At 53.1% G+C, this 23,080-nt stretch overlaps 1 long non-coding RNA gene across 1 annotated transcript; it reads left to right on the top strand.

Moving 5' to 3' along the window:
* Positions 1-1,012: 1,012 nt before the first annotated feature.
* On the top strand, positions 1,013-23,060 carry LOC137447439 (uncharacterized). The gene is made up of 3 exons (XR_010988870.1): positions 1,013-1,209; positions 6,579-6,675; positions 22,980-23,060. It is a non-coding gene; the product is annotated as an uncharacterized lncRNA (long non-coding RNA).
* The last annotated feature ends 20 nt before the right edge of the window (positions 23,061-23,080 follow it).

Here is a 23,080-nt window from a genome sequence, read left to right as displayed (position 1 = left end):
CAAGATCTCATGACTACTAAACAGTATGACAGTCTCACAGTATCACTAAGGTTGGAAGAGACCTCAAAGATCATCAAGTCCAACCTGTCACCACAGACCTCATGACCAACCCATGGCACCAAGTGCCACATCCAATCCCCTCTTGAACACCTCCAGGGATGGTGACTCCACCACCTCCCTGGGCAGCACATTCCAATGATGAATGACTCTCTCCATGAAGAACTTACTCCTCACAGGGTCACAGAATGCATTGGGTTAGAAGGGACCCTCCAAGGGCATCTTGTTCAACCACCCTGCAGGCAACAGGGACAGCTCCAAGCAGATCAGGCTGCCCAGGCCCACACTGAGCTTGAGCTTGAATGTCTCCAGGGATGGGGCCTCAACCACATCCCTGGACAGCCTGTTCCAGTGTCTCCCCAGCTTCACTGTGCAGAACTTCCTCCTGAGGTCCAACCTAACTCTGCCCTGCTCCAGTTTCAAACCATTGCCTCTCAACCTGTCCCCACAGGCCCTTCTGAACAGTCCCTCCCCAGCCTGCCTGGAGGTCCCCTGCAGATATTGAAATGCAGCTCTGAGGTCTCCCTGGAGCCTTCTCTTCTCCAGGCTGAACAGCCTCAACTCTCCCAGACTGGCCCCACAGGGGAGGTTCTCCATCCTCTGATCATCTTTGTGGCCTCCTCTGGACCCTCTCCAGCAGCTCCAGGTCTGTCTTGTTCTGGGAGCCCCAGAACTGGAGGCAGTGCTGCATGTGGGGTGTGAGCAGAGCAGAGCAGAGGGGCAGAATCCCCTCCCTGTGCTGCTGCTCTCCCTGCTCTGGCTGCAGCTCAGCACACAGCTGCCTGCTGGGCTGCCAGTGACTATTGCTGGCTGCTGGGGAGTTTGTCACCACCTGACACCCCCAAGGCTTTCTCCTCAAGGCTGCTCTTGAGCCACTCCTCACCCAGCCTGGGTTTGTGCTCGGGATTGCCCCAACCCCGGCAGCGCAGAGCGAAAACACTTTGCAGCAGTTGGTACAAACGGAAGCTTCGTCCATTCCCTTTGCCCAGCCTGGAAGTTTCCTTCACTCCCCAGGGTCTGCTGCAGCTCTTTTTTTTTTTTTTTTTTTAAGCTTCCAACGAATCAACAAAGCAGAAAACTATTCCTCATCAAGCTTTTTGGGGTCCAGAAGCAAGACTTTCTCTCCTGCCTGCCAGCAGCCTTTGTTCTGAGGTGAGTCAAATGCCTCCACTCTCAGGAGAGTTTCCAAGTTTGCCTCTCAGACTTTTTTGCTTTGTGTTTTTCCTGTTTAGTGCTTCCTTTTTTTTCCCTTCTTCTTTCTTCCCCCAATCCACTGTGCCTGACCTTTCCTCCAAGCCACCTCCTTCTCTCTTTAATCTATAACCAGCAATTCAGGAGGGTGCTTGGGTTGGGTTTTTATGCTTTTCTTCAGAGTAATCCGTGCCTCTACAGGGCAGACACTGCTCCTGCTTTGGTCGTTCAGTCAGAGAATCAGGAAGGTTGGAAAACAGCTCTAACACCAACTCCAGCCAGCAACTCAACCCCGCCATGGCCACAAAACCCTGTCCCCCAGTGCTGTGGCCACAGGTTTCTGGAGCTCCTCCAGGGATGGGGACTCCACCACCTCCCTGGGCAGCCTGTGCCAGCCCCTGACCACTCTTAGCAGCAAAGAAGTTTTTCCTCCTCTCCAACCTGACCTTCCCCTGGCACAATTTCAGGCCATTTCCTCTCCTTCTGTCACCTGAGACTAGGGAGAAGAGATCACTTCCCACCTGACTGCAGCTTCCTTTCAGGGAGCTGTGGAGAGCAATGAGCTCTCCTCTCAGCGTCCTCCAGACTGAACACCCCCAGGTCCCTCAGCTGCTCCTCACAGAAGCTGTGCTCTAGATCCTTCCCTTGTCCTTACAAGGTAAAATTAATTCCCAGGCCTACAGCCCAAATCTGCAGCTATTTGGACACTGCTGAGTTCAGCTCTGTGAAGCTGCAGCTTCCCTTGAGCAAGGTAGGCACCAATCCGAGGAGGTGGTGGAGTCACCATCACTGGAGGTGTTCAGGAAAGCTGTGGCCATGGCACTTGGGGCTGGTGGCCATGGTGGGGTTGGGTTGCTGGCTAGACCTGCTGAACTGTGAGGGCTTTTCCACCTGACACAATTCTGTGGTTGTATCATGTGGCAAATAGCAGGGAGGAAGCAGAGGGAAGATGATTTCCATCAAGGTCTTCAACAGGAGCAGCCACCAAGGGGGTGCTGCTGTGGGCCACAACTCCTGGGGCTGCTGTGCACCCCTAAGCTGGGGTAACTGACTGCATTGTTCCTGTTGGAACAGCTCTGCTCAGCCAGCCAGGCTGAGTCACAGCAGCATATTTAGATCCTTACACAACCAATGCCAAGAGGCAAGGTGGTACAGCCAGGGCTGCCAACACAGATGCCCAGGGACCAGCTCTGCTCTCAAGGAAATGAGTAAGCAGCCCCTCCAGAACAGAGTGAGAGCATCTCTTAGACATTCCCAGCAGGGCATTTTGCAACTGGGATGAGTTGGAGCTCAGCCTCCAGTGGAAATTGGTTTACCAAATACAGGACTGGTGGGAGAAAAATCAGGAATATTCCTGTGTTCCTAGGGGAGGGCTTGGTCCATGGGGTTAGGAATGTCTCTGTGCACAACTCACTGTCACACATCACAGGACCCTTGGAGACCTTAGAGACACAGCTTCACAGATTGCCTTGGGTTGGAAAGGGTCCTCAAAGGTCATCTTGTCCAACCCCCAACTAGATCAGGCTGCCCAGGGCCATGGCAAATCTGACCTTGAATGTCCCCAGGGATGGAGGCTCAGCCATATCCCTGGGCAGTCTGTTCCTGTGTCTCCCCAGCCTCACTCTGCAGAACTTCCTCCTGAGGTCCAACCTAGGACTCCTCTGCTCCAGTTTCAAACCATTGCCCTTTGTCCTATCCCCACAGCCCCTTCTGAACAATCCCTCCTCAGCCTTCCTGTAGCTCCCTTCAGGTATTGAAATGCAGCTCTAAGGTCTCCCTGGAGCCTTCTCCAGGCTGAACAGCCCCAACTCTCTCAGCCTGACCCCATAGGGGAGGTTCTCTGCCCTCTGATCATCTCTGTGACCTCCTCTGGACCCTCTCCATGAGGTCTATGTCCTTCTTGTGTTGGGAGTTCCACAGCTGGACCCAGCACTGCAGGTGAGGTCTCCCCAGAGCAGAGCAGAGGGGCAGGATCCCTCTCTCCATCTCTGGCCACCCTGCTTTGGATGCAGCCCAGGCTGCCATTTGCCCTCTGGGCTGCAAGTGAGCATCACGCAGGTGAGCACCACTGCAGGCCACTTACAGACAGCACCCAGGGATGGGTCTGCAAGCACTGTTCAGCACCAAACAGTAACAGGAAACTTCTGCTTGAATCACTCAACCTTGTTGTCTCCTACTGAGCTGCAAGGGTCCCTCAGCTTTGTGCCAGTGACCTTCCCAGAAGGCTGTATTGGACCATGCCCTCCAAACTCTGGCTCCCCAAAAGAGCAGCTGCTTCCCCCCTGCCCCCTGCAAGAAGGGAACCTCCACTTCTTAAGGGTTCAGTCCCCAGGAGAAACAATGCCAGCACTGCCTGGCAGATGCACTCCACACCCAGCCCTCGCTGCTCCCTGGGCTGCTAACCACTTCAAAGCAGCACTGCCCTGAGGAATGCTAATTCCTGAGAGGGTTAAAGCAACATCTCCTAAATAAGGACACCCAGCAAAGCTGAAGGCTCCAGCTAGGCAGGGATCTGTGCTGAGCATGTCTGACCCAGAAACGAGTAGGAAGACTGAGGGACAGGTTCACAGACTGCACTGGGTTGGAAGAAACCCTCAAAGGTCATCTTGCCCAGCACCCTTAGAGTCAGCAAGGACATCCCCAACTGGATCAGGCTGCCCAGGGCAACATCAAGTCTGACTTTGAATGTTTCCAGGAATGGGATCTCAGCCACCTCCCTGGGCAGCCTGTTCCAGTGTCTCCCCAGCCTCCCTGTGCAGAACTTCCTCCTGAGGTCCAACCTAACTCTGCCCTGATCCAGTTCCAAGCCATTGCCTCTTGTCCTGTCCCCACAGGCCCTTCTGAACAGTCCCTCCCCAGCTCTCCTTGTAGGTCCCCTTCACATGCAGCTCTGAGGTCTCCCTGGAGCCTTCTCTTCTCCAGGCTGAACAGCCCCACCTCTCCCAGCCTGTCCCCACAGGGGAGGTTCTCCACCCCCTGATCATCTTTGTGGCCTCCCCTGGACCCTCTCCACCAGGTCCATGTCCTTCTTGTGTTGGGGTCCCACAGCTGGACCCAGCACTGCAGGTGAGGTCTCCCCAGAGCAGAGCAGAGGGGCAGGATCCCTCTCTCCATCTCTGGCCACTCTGCTTTGGATGCAGCCCAGGCTGCCCTTGGCCTTCTGTGCTGCCAGTGCCCACTGCTGGCTCCTGCCCAGCTTCTCACCCCCAGCACACCTAAGTCCTTCTCTGCAGGGCTGCTCTCAATCTCCTCAATCCCCAGTCTGGATTGAACCTCTCTGGCAGCAGGACATTGCTTGGGTGAGAGACGGTCTCAGAAGCTCCTGTGTCATGTTTCAGGGCACTGCTGGAGTCTCCATCCCTGGAGGTGTTCAAGCAGCTGTGGACCTGGCACGTTGGGCCATGGTTTAGTGCTGGGTCGAAGGTTGGACTGGAAGAGCTTTGAGGTCTCCTCCAACCGGATGTTTTCTGTGGTTGTGTGAGAACAGGAGCGCCGGCAGCCTGCCAGTTTGATCCTGGAAATGTTTCCTTGCCCCTAACTGGGGAGAAGATGGGACCCTGTGCCTGTGAGCAGGTGCTGGAGGGTCTCCCATGCAAAGCCTTCTCTCACCTGGGATGCTTTAGGGGGAATAAAGCAGAATTCATAACCCACAAGCAGGACTCATAACCCAGGAGTGAAAGTCAAGCTGGAGATCAGCCCTGAAGCAGGAGATTAGCTCAACAGCACTGTGTCAGCTCCTCCAGGAGGGGCTGCCTACCTCCACCCTGTCCCACACAAAAACCCAAGGCACAGCCCCAGTGTGTTTTGTCAACAAGGGTGAGGAGCAGCTCTTGTAAAACATCTCCTTGTGCTCAAGGAGCTCCTCGTGGCACCAAGTCAGCTCTTCAGCTCTCAGACCATCAAAGAGCAAACTCCTTTTCCCAAAGCTCATTTCCTTCCTACAGACAAACCTTGCCAGTCAAGTGGGTCTGTTCCAAAGCCACAGCTGTTCTTGTTTGACCTCAGACTGCTTTGCTGGCATCAGAGCCCTCAGCACTGTGGAGACTGCTCCTGAAATCTCAGACTTCAGCAGGTCACAAGGACTTGCCTGAGCAAACTAATGGATTACCAAAGGGGGCTCTTCAGATCCCTCCTCTTCTCCAAATGGGTAACTCAGAACCTTGCTCTTTACTCCACAGCTGACACATAGAATCAGAATGGCTTGAGTTGGAAGGGGCCTTAGAATCCATCTAGTTCCAATGCCCTACTGTGGGCAGGGACACCTCCCACCAGCCCAGGGTGCTCAAGACCTTGAAAAACTCCAGGGAGGAGACATCCACAACTTCCCCAGACAACCTGTTCCAGGGTTTCCCCACCCTCAGGCTCAATAATTTCTTCCTCATCTCCAGTCTCAATCTCCCCTCTCCCAGCTCAAAGCCATTGTCCCTCATCCTGGCACTCCCAGCCATTGGCAAAAGTCCCTCCCCAGCTCTCCCGGAGCCCTTCAGGTCCTGGAAGGCTGCTCTGAGGTCTCCCTGGAGCCTTCTCTTCTCCAGGCTGAACAGCCTCAACTCTCTCAGCCTGTCCCCATAGAAGACATTCTCCATCCTCTGATCATCTTTGTGGCCTCCTCTGGATCCTCTCCAGCAGCTCCAGGTCCTTCTTGTGCTGGGGGCCCCAGAGCTGGAGGCAGTGCTGCAGGTGGGGGCTGAGCAGAGCAGAGAGGCAGAATCCCCTCCCTGTGCTGCTGCTCTCCCTGCTCTGGCTGCAGCTCAGCACACAGCTGCCTGCTGGGCTGCCAGTGACCATTGCTGGCTGCTGGGGAGTTTGTCACCACCTGACACCCCCAAGGCCTTCTCCTCAAGGCTGCTCTCAGCCCTTCCCAGCCATGATTGGTTCATTTTCCACCACGAGCAGTTCATTACTGCTTGCAAATGATGTTCAAACTGAGATCTGCAAGAAATGCAAACCTCAAGGACCTTGTTCTGCTGAGGCCCATTTCAGTGAGCTGCCAGCAGCAGCAGCAGGCTGACTTCACCCTATGGAGCAGGTTGCTTGGCTTTTGAAGTACCAAATGCAAAGGCATCAACCTGCTCCATGCTGCTTCAAGGCAAAGCAGGTTAATGATTCACAGTCTCGAAGCAGGACAAGAGTTACAGAGCTTGGCTGATAGTAAACCATAATAAGTTTCCTTGAAACACCATCCCTTGCTTGCAGAATTGCTCCAAATTCCAGACAGCTTTCTCAGGCAGTGTCACAGGTAGGTCAGCAGAAGGATCTCCTGCTCTCACCTCATTCCTGGCTGATTGCACTCCTAACCAAGGCCTGGTTTCAAACTGCCCTTTCATCAGTTTCAGAAGCACCTCCAGCACAGTAGCACCAGGCTTCCCCACCCTGCCAGCAGCAGCAGCCCTCTTCTGCTTCTGAAGACATGGACCCAAGAGCCAGGTGAGCACAAAGCAGCTGATGGATCTGTCTGTGAGGCTGAGGAGGAGGAGGGGGTTCAGGTTTAGTGTGTCCAGCCAGCCTTGACCAACCTCTGTGCTCCTGGTAAAGACAAGCAGTTAAATCCTGAAGGTTGGCAAATAGTGATGGGTGGTAATAGGTAGGGGACTATAGAATGTGATCATGGAAGGCTTTGCTTGATCTCAGGGCCCTGAGATATCCCAGAGGATAAAGGCTTCAGGTGGAAATCTCCCTACACACCTCCTGCCTGTGATCAGCAGCTTTCCCCAGGTCTTCACAACCCAAGGCCATCTGGGCTGCAGAAAAAAGGCAGCTCTGGCCCTGGTTCTCCAGCCTGTGGCAGCCTTCAGTCATTACAGCTCAGGACTTGAATCCAAGAAGAGTCTCAGCTCAACAGGAGAAGCAGAAAACCCTCCCACCTAGAACATTTCCCTTTGCATGGCTAAGCCCTTCAGAGAGGGAAGTTTGAAGACCTTTAAGTGGAGGATTGTCTGGAAGCTCAGGGCTCCCAGCTCCTTCAGTCAGTCAATGATCTAACCAGGGTCTTGTGATGCTAGAGAAGACACAAGGAGGAGCCCAGTTCAGCAGTGAAAGGCATAGGCTGGGTAAAGAACCACAGACAGACATTTCAGGGTCCAGATCCAGCAAGTGGCCTCAAACCTGGCCCATGCAGAACACTCACACTGTCTCCATCTGGGCATCTCCTACAGACTGAGCATTGCTCAGGGATTGGAACAAGCTGTCCAGGGAAGTGGTGGAGTCACCACCCCTAGAAGTGTTCAAAACCTGTGGCCGTGGCACTTCAGGGCATGCTTTAGAGGGCATGGTGGTGTGGGGTTTGTGCTTGGACTGGATGATCTTAGAGGTCTCTTCCAACCTTAATGATTCTATGAGCTCTGCACCCAGGTCATCAAATCACAGAGGGTCATCAGTCCCACCCAAGGTGCCTCTCTCCACTTTGCTGAGTCAGGGGCCAAAGTGCCAAACAGGGCTCAGGATTTCCACCCCCACCTCCCATGCAGCAGTGCAGCACTGAACCTCACATATGCCTTCTGCTGGAGCAGTGCCAGGAGCCACAGACAGCTCAGGGAACTCACACTGCCTGTGCTGCAGGCTCCACCATCAGCTCAGGGAACTCACACTGCCTGTGCTGCAGGCTCCACCATCAGCTCAGGGAACTCACACTGCCTGTGCTGCAGGCTCCACCATCAGCTCAGGGAACTCACACTGCCTGTGCTGCAGGCTCCACCATCAGCTCAGGGAACTCACACTGCCCGTGCTGCAGACTCCACCATCAGCTCAGGGAACTCACACTGCCTGTGCTGCAGGCTCCACTATCAGCCCCCATCCCCAGGCCACCCCAGCCAAGCCAGGGAAAGCTCTTTTAACATGCTGGGTCTGGAGGTTCATTTAAACCTTTGACTTGGAGCTGAAGAGGGTGGAAGGACCTGAACAAATCACCTTCTGGATGCCAGCCACAGGTGGCTTCTTCAAGGACCAGGGCAGCAGAACCCACAGGGCCTCCCTTGCTCTCTCTGCTAGCAGAGGCTACCTCAGGACACATTTGAAGTACACCCCAGAGAGTACAAGAATTCCCAGGCTGCCTAGCAAGGTGATGGAGGCTCCATCCCTGCAAACATTCAAGGTCATGAGCAACCTGATTTAGTTGGAGGTGTCCCTGCTGACTGCAGGGAGCTTGGACTAGATGACCTTTGAGAGTCCCTTCCAACCTAATGCATTCTCTGATGCTAAGATGATGTTCTGGGCTGCCCCCCATTTCCAAGGGGTTCTGCAGAGAGGCAGCTGCAGAGTTATCCATTCAGGTGATTAAGTGCTGCAAGCAGGATGTCAGAGAGCACTGAACAGCTCCAATGGCTACAAATCATTTGCCTGTAGTCACAGAACTGTTGAGGCTGGAAGAGACCTTTGAGCTCATCCAGTCCAAATGCTCACCTGAGCTCACAGAGTTCCACCACTGCTGCTGAGCCACCGCCACTAACCCACATCCACACTGCTTCTAAACACCTCCAGGTGACTCCAGCACCTCCCTGGGCAGCCTGGGACAGTGCCTGAGAACCCTTGTGGGGAAGAAATTTCTCCTAATCTCCAGCATGAAGCTCCCCTTGATCTTGAGGCTGTTTCCTCTCGTCCTGGCACTTGTTGCATGTGAGAAGAGCCCAACCCACACCTCCCTGCAGCCTCCTCTCAGGGAGCTGCAGAGAGCAATGAGGTCTCCCTCAGCCTCCTCTTCCCCACACTAAACTCTGCCAGTTCCTCCAGCTGTTCCTCAGAGCTTGAGAGATGAGCTGGAGGGCTGCAGCAGGGAACAAATGGAGAGTCCTGGGGGCTGTGACTCCACAACACACAGCCATAAAACTTGAGGACAGTTATGGACTTCTGGGGGCAGGGGAGAAATGAATTGCAGTCAGGTGAAGGAGACAGCAGAAGTTTCAGGTGCTAAGTGCAGCTCAGCTCCTCTTTCCTGGTCACAGCCCTGGAGGGGTGAGCCCAGCACTTTCTCACCGAGTTTAGAAACGTAAAGGATGCCAATTCTGCATGAAAATGACTTCAGTGTAACACTGACTTCAACCTCTGGCTGTGTAGGTCTTCTTTAATTGCTTTTTTGATGCTGAGCCAGGAATTGTCATGTTTGAAGTCTGCTTTTCAACAGAGGAGCTAGCAGCAAGCTTTCATCTCTCTGAAAGGAATGGAGCCTCGCGTCACATCATGACTCCAGGAACTGGGCATCTAAGGGAGATGTCAAATACAAGTTGTAACACTGAGTGCTGCATCCTGGGCTTGGGGAGGGATCCCACTTCCCAGGGAGGAACCTGCAGCTCTGGTCCAGCTGGACATCTGCTTGCATGCAGCATGCAAACGTGCCCTATGGGGAGAGGCTGAGAGCCCTGGGGCTGCTTAGTCTGGAGAGGAGAAGGCTGAGAAGGATCTGATCAATATCTATCAATATCTGATGGCTGGGGGTCAAGAGGGAGGGCACAGGCTCTGCTCAGTTGTACCCTGGGATAGGACAAGAAGCAATGGATATAAACTCCAGCACAGGAGGTTCCACCTCAAGATGAGGAGGAACTTCTTCACTGTGAGGGTCACAGAGCCCTGGAGCAGGCTGCCCAGAGAGGTTGTGGGGTCTCCTCTGGAGGCTTTCCAGCCCTGTCTGGATGTGTTCCTGTGTGACCTGTGCTGGATTCTGTGGTCCTGCTCTGGCAGGGGAGTTGGTCTGGATGACCTCCAGAGGTCCCTTCCAACCCCTAACACCCTCTGATCCTGTGAAAAGAAACACCACTGGTGAAGACCTTCAGCCTTGGCAGTCTGGGTGTGCTGAGTGCCCAAAGCCCTGCTGCCTGAGCTGTGGTGGATCTTAGGTTAGGGGGAGCAGAGAGCAGAGAGCAGGAGAGTGTGGGCAAGTTGGAACAACACCTCAGCATCTGGTGCTTTCTTCAAGGGCAGCTCTCTCTGTGTCACCTTTGAATTGCAGCCAATTAGCCTCTAGAGTGAGATTTAAATGTTGTTGCTAATGTGCAGGTAGGCTGCCTGTGTTTTGATATTTATAGCTTGCCTGCAGGCTGGGAATAACACTTGTCATCCAGAGAGGAGTAGGTGCAGCAGGGACTGGAGAGCAGGATGGAGTCACCTGCCCTGCAGGTATTTAAAAGCTGTGTGGATGTGGTGCTGAGGGATGTGGGTTAGTGGTGCTGAGGGATGTGGGTTAGTGGTGGTGGCTCAGCAGCTGTGGTGGGATGTGAGCTCAGGGTGAGTGGTTGGACTGGATGAGCTCAAAGGTCTCTTCCAACCTCAGCAGTTCTGTGCTGCTTTGATTCTACAGCTAAATGTTTGCTACCCATTGGAGTTGTTCAGTGCTCTTGGAGATGCTGCTTGCAGCACTTGATCACCTGAATGGATACCTCTGCAGCTGTCTCTCTGCAGAACCCCTTGGAAATGGGGGGCAGCCCAGAACATCATCTTAGCATCAGAGAATCAGAGAATGCATTGGGTTGGAAGGGACTCTCAAAGGTCATCTAGTCCAAGCTCCCTACAGTCAGCAGGGAAACCTCCAAATAAATCAGGTTGCTCATGGCCACCTCAAGTCTGCCCTTGAATGTCTCCAGGGATGCAGTCTCTGGGCAACCTGTTCCCCTCACTGTGCAGAACTTCCTCCTGATGCCCAACCTATCTCTGTCCTGCTCCAGTTTCAAACCATTGCCCTTTGTCCCATCCCCACAGCCCCTTCTGAACAGTCCCTCCCCAGCCCACCTGGAGGTCCCCTGCAAATACTGAAATGCAGCTCTAAGGTCTCCCTGGAGCCTTCTCTTCTCCAGGCTGAACAGCCCCAACTCTGCCAGCCTGTCTTCATGGGAGATATGATCTCTCTGATCATCTCTGAGCACCCCCCACTCCCTAGCATCTCTGAGGTCTGGTGAGAACCTTCCCCAGGTCTACACCTTGCAGTGACTCCTGCTTTGCTCCACAATCAGTGCAAGGTTCCCAGCTCCATCTCTGCATTCTCTGGCTCTCTGTCTCCTTTTTCTCTTGCAAGCACCATCAGATGCCTGCATTCCCCTGGATGAGGGAATCTGAGCAGCTCCATGCAGATGCTCAGGGAAGGGCAAACAGCCATCAAACTGCTTTGCTGTTTGTGCTGCTTTCTCGTGGTCTCCTGCACCCTTGGTTTGTGTTAGTGACAGCAAAGGGAGGGAAGGAGAGCTTTGGGTGGACTCAAGCCCCTTTCTGAGGAGAAACTTCGTTCCTATAAAGGTGGTGGAGCCTTGGAGCAGGCTGTCCAGAGAGGTTGTGAAGTCCCTTTCTCTGGAGACCTTCAAGACCTCCCTGGATGTGTTCATGTGTGATCCTGCTCTGGCAGGGAAGGTGGACTGGATGATCTCTGGAGGTCCCTTCCAACTCTTAATCATTCTCTGATTTGGAACTGGAGGAGGGCAGCCATCCCCCAGTGACCACGGGGGAGCAATCAGCAGGGCAGCATCACACCACTGAGAAACTGTGGTGCTCTGGGCTGGTCACACACCCCCTGCACACAGCAGGTACAGAACTGATGCTTCACCAAGCAGTAGGTGCCCTGGTGGGCACAGGGACGTGGGGAGGTCTGGAAGTTTCCTCCAGAGAGACCAGATTGTGAGGCAGCCTGCCCTGAGCTGGACAGGACCTCTCAGCAGAGCATTTCCCCTCTTACCTCAGACATCTTCAGCCCCACCAGCCCAGACTGGCTGATTCCTTCTTTGTTCACAATTTCCATTTGCTTTATCAGCTGCTGATTTTGCTGGGCTCCTTCACATCCTGTCCCTCCAAGCTCCTTGGCTCTGCTTCCCCTCTGCTGGCATGTCTAGGAGAGGAGCTCATGGTCTCAGGCAGTCCTGCTCTATCAGTCATTTCAACACCACCTCCTCCAGAGCTTCCCCAGGGACAAGGCAGAGCTGAACTGCTCCAGAACAGGCAGGAGAGATGCTCAAGATGCTGAGTACCATTGTCCTTGCTAGGTGTTGGTGTCAGCCCTGTAGGAGACAGGGTCTGCAGAGTCTGACCTCTTGTGTGCACCAGCCCTGAGGCAGGAGCAGAAGAGTGGCTCCCTGATGGCCTCTCTGCAGGGCTCTGCATCTTAGAGGATGGAGCCCTGGAGCAGGCTGCCCTGAGAGGTTGTGGAGTCCTATTCTCTGGATACCTGGACACAGTCCTGGGCAACCTGCTCTAGGTGAGCCTGCAATGGGGTTGGACTGGATGATTTCCAGGGGTCCCTTCCAACCCCCACCCTTACAGAATCATAGAAAGGAATCACAGAATGCATTAGGTTGGAAGGGACCCTTGAAGGTTACCTGTCCAACCCTGCTCAGTCAGCAGGGACCTCTCCACCTGGAGCAGGTTGCTCAGGGCCACATCAAGTTCGACCTTGAAAGTCTCCAGGGACTGGACCTCAGCCACATCCCTGGGCTACCTGTTCCAGTATTTCACTAACTCATAGAAAAGAACTTCCTCCTGAGCTCCAACCTAACTCTGCCCTGCTTCAGTTTCAAACCACTGCCTCTCATCCTATCCCCACAGCCCCTTCTGAACAGTCCCTACCTACCCTTCCTGAAGGTCCCCTGCAGATATTGAAATGCAGCTCTAAGACCTTCCTGGAGCCTTCTCCAGGCTGAACATCCTCATCTCTCCCAGCCCGTCTCCATAGAGAGGTTTTCCAGCCCTCTGGGACTGTGTTGATCCTGTGACAACAAACATGGTGATGGAGCCATTCCCACCTGACACTGCCCCACGGGGGACAGAGAACCAAAGCATTTTGATGGCCAAAATCCCCACACTTTTAAATCGAGTCTCCATCTCTTCATTTACACTCTGACATCTGGACATCATCCCACTGTCCCCCATGGGCTTGGAGCAGAAGTTACCTCTTGTACAGCTTTACCTGGGAGTAGAAGGGCAAGTAAACTACTGCTGAGGTGAGGGGTTTGGAGAGCAGGAGTGGTGAGGAGAGGCTGAGGGAGCTGGGGGGTGTTTAGTCTGGGGAAGAGGAGGCTGAGAGGAGTCCTCATTGCTCTTCCTGAAGGGAGGTTGCAGTGAAGACACTGTTGGTCTCTTCTCCCAAGGAAGTAACAGGAGAAGAGGAAATGGACTCAAGCTGCATCAGGGGAGGTATAGAATCATAGAATCAGAGATGATTTAGGTTTGATGCTAGGAAAGATTTCTTTGCTGCAAGAGTGGTCAGGGACTGGAACGGGAGGAGGTGGCACTGGCACCAGGGAGGTGGTGGAGTCCCTGTCCCTGGAGCTGTTGAAGACCTGGGCTTGTGACCACGGAGGTGTTGGGTAGGAGGTTGGACTCGAGGCTCCTAGAGGACTTTTCCAACCTGTATGCCTCCGTGATTCCATCACTTCCAAGGATGTTTGGCCAGTTCCCCTGGCACGCAGGCAGGCGCAGCGCGGGAAGCTTGGGCAGCGGTGCCAGCACCCCCAGCACCGCCGCCGCTGGGAAGCTGCTGAGCCGCTCCCTGCCCACCAGGAGCATATTTTTTCTCCTGCCTTGCCCGTGGTTGGCTTTTGTTTTGCTGAGCTGTTGCTATGCAGCACCTGAGGCCGGGCCAGGGAAGTCTGCGCTCCGGAGGAAACAACAGCGGCTCAAAAGGCACCGAATCATTGTTCTGCTGCTCGCTGCGTCCTGAGCAAACACAGGGAGCTGCGCTTGTTTATCGCCAGGCACCGGGGCAGGATTGTGCCTCTTATCCTCAGAGGTGATTTGTCTGGTGGACCTGCTGGTCCCAGTGGCAGCAGTTAGCCCCCAACAAAACAAAACCAGGAAAAGACTAAGTGTTCCCATGCAGCTTCCAGCACAATCAGCAGCCCTCCTCGAAAGCGCCTTGGAAACCAGAGAGGGGAGAAGGGGAAGAAGGAAAAATAAACCCAGCCCTCCCCCCCCCACCCCCAAACAATTAGGCAACAGAGACCTGAGTGAAAATTGAAAGGAAAAAAACCCATCAAAATGAAAAGACAATTCTTTCATTAATCAGCCCCTTATCAGCAGCAAGGTGATATAAAGCCAGGGTTTAATTGGGCCTGAGCAAATGTGTTTGTGCTGCTGCGGAGAGCCTTGTCTATGTGCGGAGGAATGTGGCCTGCATCCTGTTTTCCTTGCTGCTGGAGGAGGAATCTGCTCCCCCGTTCCTTGAAAGGCTGTGGTGTGTTTTCCAGCAGCTCCACGCTGGGTTTGTCAGCTGGGTTCCTGCCCCTTCGCATCCTGGAGAGCAGCTTTGTGCTCAAAGGGATCCCACAACACCGCCTGTGTTCGGGAGGAAAGGAGCTGCCCTCCTTCCAGCCACAGCAGCAGGTGCCTCAGCTCCTGGAAGCCACTATGCCTGTCAGTGGACAAAGAAATCATAGAATCATGGACTCATGGAATTGGGTTGGTTGATAAGACCCTCTGAGATCACCCAGTCCAAACATCAACCCAACACCGCCATGGCCATCAAACCCTCTCCCCAGGTGCCATGGCCAGAGGTTTCACAGTATCACAGTATAGCCAAGGTTGGAAGAGACCTCGAGGAACACCTCAAGGTTTCTGGAACACCTCAAGGTTTCTGGAACACCTCCAAGGATGGGGACTCCACCACCTCCCTGGGCAGCCTGTGCCAATCCCTGAGCACTCTTGCAGCAAAGAAATTTTTCCTCATCTCTAATCTAAATTCCCAAAGTAAGGACCTTTGAGATCCTGATGGTGGATTACCCACTGCCTGCTCACTCCATTATTCACTTGTGCCTTTGTATAGGCCATGGAGGGCAGAGAGAAAGCCCAGTGTGGGTCGTGCTCCACCCTGCAAGAGATGCCTGTAGGTTCTGAGTGCCCTCAGCTCTCTGGGAGATGAAGGAAAGGCAGCATATGTGGGAGGCTGTTCCAGTCCCTCTGCTCCTTTACCCTGTGAGGTACCACTGAAGGGCACCTGATCATTGCCCCCTTCGTGGTAGATACTCTGAGATGCTCTCCAACCTCTGTCAGCTCCTCAGCTCCAGGGAGGGTCTCTCTGATTCATCCAGTCCTTTCCCCTCTCCCAAGGTGCTCTCTGCTCCTTTACATCTATCCCTTTGCTTACTGCATCACTTGAAACAACTCATCCCATGATGCTGTGTTGGGTGCTTCAGTGAATCTCCTCCCTGTTCCAACCCCATGACATTCATTAGAGCATCTTTAACACCAGGATCCATCACAGTTTTGTAGGAGTAATTGGGTGTCTCTCACCCATCTAAACTCTATGAGGAGCCCTCACAGCCCCTCCCTTCACCTTTCCTCCTCTTCCCAGCCCCAACCTTTTGAAAAGGGAATGGCAGTGATGCCTCCACCCTGCTTTTTGTCGGTGCAGTTACTGCTGAGATGAACAACCCCAGTCCAAATTCAACAGCCTGCTCTGAACCAAATGCTCTGCACCCCATGAATGCTCCAGGCTTGGAGCAGAGTGCCTGAAAAGTTGCCCAGCAAAAAAAAAAAAAGACTTTGGAGAGCTGAAGATGAGTCAAGATGTGCCCAGGTGGCCAAAAGGCCAAAAAGCATCCTGGCCTGCATCAGCAATGGTGTGGCCAGCAGGAGCAGAGAAAGGATCATGCCCCTGGACTGGGCACCTGTGAGGCCACACCTCAAAGCCTGGGTTCAGTTTTGGGCCCTCACAACAAAAAGAACATTGAGAGGCTGGAGCAGGTCCAGAGAAGGGCAACAAAGCTGGGGAAGGGTCTGGAGACCAGGACTGGGGAGGAGCAGCTGAGGGAGCTGGGGTGGTTCACCTGGAGAAAAGGAGACTGAAGGGAGACCTTCTGCCTCTCTGAAAGGAGGCTGCAGTGAGCTGGGGGTTGGGCTCTTCTCCCCAGTATCAAGTGATAGAAGGAGAGGAAATGGCCTGAAATTTTGCCAGGGGTGGCTTAGGTTGGAGAGGAGGAAAACTTTCTCTGCTACAAGAGCGCTCAGGGATTGTCAGAGGCTGCCCAGGGAGGTGGTGGAGTCTCCATCCCTGGAGGTGCTCCAGAAACCTGCAGCCATGGCGCTTGGGGCCAGGGTTTGGAGGCCATGGTGGGACTGGGTGGATGGTTGGCCTGGATGCTCTCAGAGAGCTTTTCCAACCCAAACAATTCTCTGGCTCTGTGATTCTAAAAGGGCAGGATGGTTTGGGGGGGAGATGTCACCTGCCTGAGCCTCTTTGGGCATTTCCTTGGAGCGCTGGCCCCGATGCAGTTGAAGTTGGCCTTTCCTGGGCAGGAGCAGGAATGTCCCCCAGGAGCAGGAATGTCCCCCAGGAGCAGGAATGTCCCCCCAGGAGCAGGCCTGCAGAAGTGTGGCACATTCAGGCAGCCCTGCAGCCCAGCATAATTAAGCAGCCTTTCTGATTCACGTCATCCCCTGGCTTTGGCAGAGCTTTTATTATAGTCATTACAAAGACAGATATTGCTTTTGGATTGACTCACTTGATGGGTTGATCAGCACTTTATTGTAGCCTCCAGTTATAGCACTTTTTATGGCAGCCAGAAGAACTTAACCATTAGCACACTATTAGGAGGAACACTGGCAGCTGATTAAGTTGCTGAAGGTCAAAGACATTTTTCTTAATTGCTCCATGTGTGCTCCCTCCTCCTCCTCCTCCTCCTCCCCCTGGGATGGAGCTGGAGGGAGATGGTTCTGTTTTAATAACAAAGTGGCAGAGGCATTCCTCATATTTGCCATCAAAGCTCCAGGGAGAGGCTTCCTCACCAGTTCAGATTGGGTCTAAACTGTTATGGGTCTTGCTCCTGAAATGAAGTCTTGGAGGTTTTTTCATGGGATGCACTGAAAATGGCAACAACAACAACCACCACCCCAGCAACAAAAGCAACAACAACAAAAGCCATCAGGGTGACTTATGGGAGTGCTTAACAAATAGTGCAAATAATCTTCTATAAGGAGCACCATAAAATTAAAGCCTGGATGTGCTGAAGGGAGGTTCCAAGCCTTTGAAAGGCAAAGGACAGGGATTTTCTAGCCTCTGGTGGACTCTCAGCGCTCTGAGGTATGCTGCCAGAACAACCCCATCACAGACAAGAGTTTGTGCAAGTCTTCCTCAACTGCTTTGTCATTCTTCCCTTTGGAATGCAGCATTCCAGGTGTTGTCCTGTCAAAACCTGAGGCAGAGCTGCTCAGCAAGGTGTTCATCCCCTGTCCTCCACACCACAGCAGCTGCACACTGAGCTGTACCTCTTGATGGCTCCCTAAGTGCCAGGGGAAAGTGACTCCCAGTGCAGACTTTGTAACTCAGTCAGTGGAAACCTCCCTGACCTCCTGAGACAGTTGGGGCTGTTCAGCCTGGAGAAGAGAAGGCTCCAGGGAGACCTCAGAGCAGCCTTCCAGTACCTGAAGGGCTCCAGGAGAGATGGGGAGGGACTTCTGACAAGGACTGAGAATGCCAGGACAAAGGACAATGGCTTTGATCTGGGAGAGAGGAGATTGAGACTGGAGATGAGGAAGAAATTCTTTAGAGTGAGGCTGGGAAGACACTGGCACAGGTTGCCCAGGGACACTGTGGATGTCCCCTCCCTGGAGGTGCTCAGGGCCAGGCTGGATGAGGGCTTGAGCACCCTGTGCTGGTGGGAGGTGTCCCTGCCCATGACAGGGGGTTGGCACTGGAGGATCTTTAGGGTCCCTTCCAACCCAAACCATTCTGTGGTTCTGTGATTCACCACCACAACTGGAGAAAGAAATCAGAGCACAGGTAGTCATGCCCTCTGTGCTCCTCACCTCAGCAGCACCCTCTGAGATCACAGCAGAGGGCAAAAGGGAGGACACCTCTCCACTGCACTGCTTCCATCAGACCTACACCAGGAGCCTGGCAAAGCAACCACCAGCCTCATGCTCCTGGAGAAGGTGTACCTCATGGTGGGACATGGCTGTGCTGGGCTGCCTGGTTTGGCTGCAGGGTGAGTTGAAGGCTTCAGCTCCTCTCTTACAGTGTGCTGATGAGGGTGCTCACACCTCCCATGCTTCCCCAAGCTCCTTGTGCGATCAAGGATGTACTTACCTGGAGCTCATTGCCAGGGTGGGGCATCTGGACAGCTACTGAGCACAGCTTTGAAGTGATGACTTCACCTGACTGTGCCCATTCAAAGGTTCTGCTGCAGCTTCCACCCCCTCACAAGCCTCCTGCTGCCACCTGAGATGGGAAATCAAAGTCACTGAGAGCCATTTCTATGGGAAAGGCTAAATGGTCCTGGTGGCCTCCCACATTTCAGTCTCAGACTGATGTTGAGCTGTTCACAGGGCTTCATCTTTAAGTCACTACACCACCAGACACCTCCTCCCTCACATCTCCTCAGCTGGATTTCTCCCAGTTCAGTTTTCTCACCAGGGTTTACTCCAGCACCAGCCAGTGCCAGAGGGGAGAGGTGGGATGAGGACCAAAGGGGGCAGAGTTTGTCTTTTGCAGGTTGTTAAATCAACTCTAGCACTGTCCCCAAGGGAGGCCAGGGAGGGCTTTGCAGGGCACCCTGGTGGAGCAGTGCTTCACAGAGAGGCATGCTGCTGCCTTTTGAGGAGGGAACGGCTGAGAGGGCTCCTCAAAGGCCTTCCAGGAGTTAAATGAGTGAGAGACACCCAGTTACTCATCAGTGAGAATATGTGGGCTTGAGAAAAGGAATTCAAGCATTCTCATGGGCTGTATAATGCTCCTGCTGAGTGCCAGAGGAAGGTGTGACGGATGGAGACGTCCTTCACCCTACATGCCACCTCTGCCTGCCTCATCTTTTAAAGGAAGTGATTAGGGGCTAAACCTGAGGCTTGATTCCCACAGGATGGATTCCAGTGTGTCCAGCAGGGCTAGGAAAGTTCTTTTCTCCCTCTGCTCTGCCCTGCTGAGACCACACCTGGAATACTGTGTCCAGTTTTGGGCTCCCCAGTTCCAGAGGGACAGGGACCTGCTGGAGGGTCCAAGGGAGAGTCACAAGGGTGATTAGGGGACTTGAGCACCTCCCCTGTGAAGAGAGACTGAGAGCCCTGGGGCTGTTTAGTCTGGAGAAGGTTGAGAAGAGATATAATGAATGTCTATCAATATCTGAGGGGTGGGGGTCAAATGGAGGGGGCCAAGCTCTTTTTGGTGGTGCACAGCAATAATAAGACAAGGAGCAACAGGTTCAAGCTTGAACATAGAACATTTCACCTCAACATGAGGAGAAACTTCTCTACAGTGAGGGTGACAGAGCCCTGGAGCAGGCTGCCCAGAGAAGCTGTGGAGTCTCCTTCTCTGGAGCCTTTCCAGCCCCATCTGGATGTGTTCCTGGGTGACCTGAGTTGGATTCTATGGTTCTGCTCTGGAAGGGGGTTGGATTGGATGATTTCCTTGGGTCCCTTCTAACTCCTGACATCCTCTGATCCTGTGAGTACTACAGAAGGAAATACTGGAAGTGAAGAAGTTCCTCCTCATGTTGAGGTGGAACCTCCTGTGCTGTAGATAATACCCATTGCCCCTTGTCCTATCCCAGGGCACAACTGAACAGAGGCTGTCCCCTCCCTCCTGACCCCCAGCCCTCAGATATTCTCCTTTCCTGGCTAAGAAGCCCCAGGGCTCTCAGCCTCTCCTCCCCAGGCAGGGCTCCAGTCCCTTCAGCATCCTTGTAGCCTTCCCTTGGACTCTCTCCAGCAGATCCCTGTCCCTCCTGAATTGAGGAGCCCAGAACTGGATGAAGTATTCCAGGTGGGGCCTCACTAGGGCAGAGCAGAGGGGGAGGAGAACCCATTGGGTGCACCAAGTGGGATCCCATTGGCCTTCTTGACCTACCTACTGGTGAGCCCAATGTTTCTCCAGGGGAATGTGACTCGAGTGCCTTGGAAGATCTTCCATCATTCAGGTCAAGTTTTCCTCTGCTCATTGATCTTAAGCTTGGAAAAATACCTAATCAATTATCAACCCACCCCCAAAGGGCTCAAAGTTTTTCTCTCTCTCTGTTTGGATGTTGGGGGTTGGTCTCTTCTCCCTAGGGGAGGTGATAGGATGAGAAGAAATGTCCTGAAGCTGCTCCAGGGGAGGGTTAGGTTGGACATTAGAAGAAACTTCTTCCCTGAAAGGGTTCTCAAAGTCTGGCACAGGTTGCCCAGGGAGGTGGCTGAATCCCCATCCCTGGAGGCGTTTCAATGAGGCAGAGATGTGGTGCTGAGGGCCATGGCTTAGCCCCAGCCTTGGTAGAGGTAGAGAGTGGTTGGGCTCCATGGTCTTAACAGTCTTTTCCAACCAAAATGATTCTGTGATTTTATGATGTCTGGCTTCCATCCCACACGCTGTGGCAGGGCTGGAGAAGATTTCTGCTGGTCCCACCTCCAGCAGATGTGATGCTCCCTTTGTGCTGTTTTCCGGGGTAATCAAGCTGCCCAGGGCAAGGATGCTTTGTTCTCTGAGCCCAAGCTCTGACTAAGGCCATAGTTGTTCTGTGACTTAAGAAAGACAAATAAGAGGCTGGGCCCAAGGCTAGCTCAACAGACATTCCAGACAATGGGGAAATCTTCCCTGGGAAATTGTATGAATTTCTAACAGCCCTCAGCTTCCTCATCCACCCCACCTGAAACCAATCCAGGCTGGACACCATGGAGATTGCCCCAAACAGGTAACATTTCCAGACCTCATCTGGAGGAAGGGTGAGCAGGAAAGAGGGGACCTGTACCTTGGACATGGCACAAAGAAAACCTGCAGTGTTTCAGGGCATCTTTTTTCCCCTTGTACCTGTGATTCAAGGTCATTTTATCACAGACCTTTATCATTAATGCCATAGAAACTATGACTGACTGGCATAGAAACATCTCAAGGAATCCAATTCTCACCTCTAGCATCAGATCACAGGGTGGAGACTTGACCATGGGAGGCATAGCTCAGCCAAGCTGGGCAATGGGAAGGGTTGGGGCTGCTGCTCTCTGGGCTGCTGTTCTCAGGAAGCCATAAAGAAGTGCTGTGGTTTCTGGGTGTGCAGCAAGCATGGCGCCAGCTTTACCACTCAGCTTTCTTTTTCACTCCCTTCTCACAGCTGCACCATGAGATCCACTGAGTTGACTGCACCAGAATTATCCATGGTGTGGTCTTCATGAAATGGCCACCTTCAAATGGGTGATGGCTTTGGAACTGTAATTCAAAGGGATTAAAAGCGCTCAGCAAACCTCAGATCTGTAAGTTGGGGGATGCAGGTGAGGGTCTGTGGTTGCTCTGTCCCTGTGATGCTGACACTCAGTCACAGAGCTGTGCAGAGAATTTGAGGTGAAGGATCAACCACGAGAAAACTTCAACAAGATCCTTTGGACAAGGGCTCAGGCTGGCCTGAGCATCATAGAATGGGTTGGGTTGGAAGGGATCTTAAAGCTCATCCAGTTCCAATCCCCCTGCCATGGGCAGGGACACCTCCCACCAGCCCAGGTTGCTCAAGGCCTCATCCAGCCTGGCTTTGAACACCTCCAGGGAGAGGGCAGCCACAGGCTCCCTGGGCAACCTGTGCCAGTGTCTCCCCACCCTAAGTACAAGGTGGGGTTAATTCCTTATCTGTGCTCCCACAGACATCTAGAAGGGAACCAAGGTATTGCTCCTCTATACAGGAACAACTAAAAGGGCAGTGCAAAGTTAATAACCTAATAATAATATTCTAAGTGAAGGAATGTTTAAGTCAGGTGAGATATCTTCTAACTGCCTGCCAGTAGTTGAAGGGGCTGCAGGAGAGCTAGGGAGGGACTTCTGACAAAGGCTTGGATTGACAAGGTGAGGGACAAGGGCTTTGATCTGGGAGAGGGGAGATTAGGCTCCCCAGAAGTGATAGGACAAGAGGAAATGGATTGAAGCTTGAAGGCAGCAGACAGAGTAGAGATGAGGAAGAAATTGTTTAGAGTGAGGGTGGGGAGACACTGGCACAGGTTGCCCAGGCAGGCTGTGGCTGTCCCCTCCCTGGAGGTGCTCAGGGCCAGGCTGGATGAGGCCTTGAGCAACCTGGGCTGGTGGGAGGTGTCCTTGCCCATGGCAGGGGGTTGGAACTAGTTGACCTTTGAGGTCCCTTCCAACCCAACCCATTCTATGATGCTCAGGCCAGCCTGAGCCCTTGTCCAAAGGATCTTGTTGGAGTCTTCTTGTGGTTGATCCTTTACCCCAAATTCTCTTCACAGCTCTGTGAGCGAGTGTCAGCATCACAGGGACAGAGCAACCACAGACCCTCACCTGCTCCCTTCCAACTCAAACCATTCTGTGATCCTCTGAGGATTCACTTCAGTCCTTCAGCAAATTTCAATTCAGTCCCTACTGCCTCCCCCCTCCCCCCCTCCCCTCCCCCAGCTCTGCTGTCCATCTCCCTTTCAGAGTGCTTCTGGCCAGCTGGATTGCTTTCTCTTCATGCACCACCACCACCACCACCCCCCATAAGACAGAAAAAACAGAGGAAGGGCATTGACTTTTGTCATTATTTATTACAAATTAAATCTTGCACCTTAGTCTGAGAACAAAAGCAAAACCAACCAACCAATAATCAATAGATTTAAATAAATACACAGATTTCAGGATGCTACATATGGCATGGTGTGCAGAAAGTCACTTGAAGAGGGAGGTTGTCCACACAAGGAGATACACTTTGTACTTTACAGCAGTAGTTCTGGTTTCAGTTGCTAGGCTCACATTAAACCATGTGCAAAGTTTCTTTCCCTCCTCAAGATTTTCGTTCCCTTTTTGGGTTTTGAGAATGACTCCAACCTTCAGAAGGTCAAATCTCTATATAGGTGACATTAATATATATCTATCTATCTATTCTCTGCAGCTTTGGGGACCAAATGCTCAGTCTGCCCTTTCATCTACCATACAATCGACTGGTCTCATTCTGCACCCTCCTAGGGCTTAAAGCAAAGAACCCCCAGGAGG

Source organism: Melanerpes formicivorus, unplaced genomic scaffold (genome assembly GCF_026170545.1).
Source record: "Melanerpes formicivorus ecotype bairdi unplaced genomic scaffold, bMelFor1.0.p_v2 SCAF_21, whole genome shotgun sequence".
Lineage (NCBI taxonomy): Eukaryota > Metazoa > Chordata > Aves > Piciformes > Picidae > Melanerpes > Melanerpes formicivorus.
The sequence above is the reverse complement of the archived record's forward strand: the minus strand, read 5'-3'. Positions and strand labels throughout refer to the sequence as shown.